The sequence below is a fragment of the Orycteropus afer genome, unplaced genomic scaffold, assembly GCF_000298275.1.
Source record: "Orycteropus afer afer isolate SDZICR_OR568_19922 unplaced genomic scaffold, OryAfe1.0 scaffold00328, whole genome shotgun sequence".
NCBI classification, from domain to species: Eukaryota; Metazoa; Chordata; class Mammalia; order Tubulidentata; family Orycteropodidae; genus Orycteropus; species Orycteropus afer.
In genome coordinates this window covers 1,389,895-1,392,321 of record NW_006921915.1, presented here as the reverse complement: position 1 = coordinate 1,392,321, position 2,427 = coordinate 1,389,895, and the positions used below count along the sequence as shown (strand labels likewise).

The 2,427-nt window shown below is 35.0% G+C and overlaps 1 non-coding gene across 1 annotated transcript; it reads left to right on the top strand.

Moving 5' to 3' along the window:
* Positions 1–390: 390 nt before the first annotated feature.
* LOC122151192 lies at positions 391–497 on the top strand. The gene has a single exon (XR_006164029.1). It is a non-coding gene; the product is annotated as a U6 spliceosomal RNA (small nuclear RNA).
* The last annotated feature ends 1,930 nt before the right edge of the window (positions 498–2,427 follow it).

The window sequence follows — 2,427 nt, the reverse complement described above, 5'->3', positions numbered from 1 at the left end:
GCTTGGTAGGGTGGAGGGTCAACGAAAGAGGGGGAGGCCTTCAGGGAGATGGATTGATGCAGTGGCTGCGATGATGGGCTCGAGTATAGCATGGATTGTGGGGCTGGCGCAGGATCAGGCAGTGTTTCATTCTGCTGTGCATGGGGTCGCTATGAGTCAGAAAAGACTCGATGGCACTTAACAACAACAACAACAATGGTTCATTAGCTTACATAGATCCTAAAGTGCTTTTTAAAAATTGTTTTGGAAAATTTTGTAATTTATTACAGGAGCTACTGTGATTGTTCAACTTCAAAAATCCAGAGGCACATGTTTTAATGACACCATCTTTCACACCTTCATAATACACTCTTATTTTTTCAAGATTACTTTAAAAATATAACCACTTTAGTCCACACTTTGGCAGCACATACACTAAAATTGAAACAATATAGAGAAGATAACCATGTCCCCTGAGCAAGGATGACACACAAATTATTGAAGTGTTCCATATTTTTTTGGTTATTTAAAAAGATTAATAAAATTGACAAACCACTGGAAAATGTAACAAAGGAAAAGAGGGTGAAGATACCAATAACATGGATAAGAAATGAAATGAGTGAAATAACAACAGAACCAACAGAAATAAAAAGGAAAATAACAGGATACTATGAAAAACTGTACTTATTTGAAAATATGGAAGAAATGAATAGATTTCTAGAAACACACTACTAACCTAAACTACGGAGACTGAGGTGGAAAAAATGAACTGATCCACAACAAAAGAAGAAATTGAACAGGTCATAAAAAAATTACCAACAAAAAAGTCCTGGCCCAGATGGTTCACTGAAGATTTCTACAAAACATCCAGAGAAGAACTGAAACGATTCCTACTCAAATATTCCAAAATACAGAAAAGGATGGAATCTCCCAAATTTATTTTATGAAGCATAACCTCAATACCAAAACCAGGCAAAGATATCACTCAAAAGGAAAATACAGACCAATATCCCTCATGAATATAGATGCAAAAACCTTCAACAAAATCCTAGCCTATCTACTCCAACAACATTTCAAAAAAATAATTCATTATGACCAAGTAGAGTTTGTATCGGGTATGCAAAGATACATAAGCATAAGAAAAACAATCAACGTCATCCACCACATAAATAAAACAAAGCTAAAGAACCACACGATCCTATCAATAGATGCAGGAAAGGCATTTGAAAAAATCCAACAACCATTCCTGATCAAAACTCCCAGCAAAAGAGGTATAGAAAGCACATTCCTCAACATAAGGAAGGGAATATATGCAAAAACAACACCCAACATTCTTCTCAGTGGAGAGACACTGAAACCATTCTTCTTGCAAACAGGAATCAGATAAGAATGCCCTCTATCAGCATTTTTATTCAACATTGTATTGGAAGTCCTAGCCAGGGCAATAAGGGAAATCAAAGACCTCCAAATTGATAAGGGAAAAAGTCAAACTATCCCTATTTGCTGCTAGTATGATCCTATAAATAGAAAACTCAAGAGACTCAGTAAAAAATCTACTAGAACTAATTGAGAGATTTAGCAGAGTTGCAGGACACAAAATGAACATCCAAAAATCAGTTTGATTCCTCTGCACAAGCAAAGAGATTGCTGCAAAGGAAATCAATACCGTTAACAATAGCTACTATTAAAATAAAATACTTGGGAATAAATCTTACCAGGGACACAAAAGACCTGTATAAAGAAAGCTATAAAAAACTACTTCAAAGAAACCAGGAGATCTACATAAATCAAAGTACATACAATGCTCATGGATAAGAAGATTGAACACTGCAAAAATGTCAATTCTACCCAAAGCAATCTGTACATTCAATGCAATCCCAATCCAGATCCTATCAACATTCTTTAAGGATAGAGAAAAACCAATAATTAACTTTATATGGAAAGGAAAGAGATCTCAGATATGCAAAGCATTATTTAAGAAGAAGAACAAAGTAGGAGGTGTCACAATCCCAGATCTTAAAACCTCTTTACAGTCTCAGAAGTCAAAACTGCCTGGTATTGGTACAACAGACACATAGACAATGGAATAGAATTGAAAATCCATAAATAGACCCATTGACCTATGGTCAGCTGATCTTTGACAAAGGGCTGAAACCCATTAAATTAAGAAGAGATTGTTTAACAAATGGTGCTGGCATAACTGGGTTTCCATTTGCAGAACACTGAAACAAGATCTGTACATCACACCATACACAAAAATTAACTCCAGATGGATCAAAGACTTAAATGTGAAACCTAAAACTATAAAGTTCCTCAAGGAAAAATTAGGGGCAAATTTAGGGGTTGTATTATATACCATAAATATACTCTCAAACATAACCCAAGATGTACAAAGAGCAGAAGATAAACTAGATAAATAGGACCTTCTAAAAATTAAATTTTTATGTG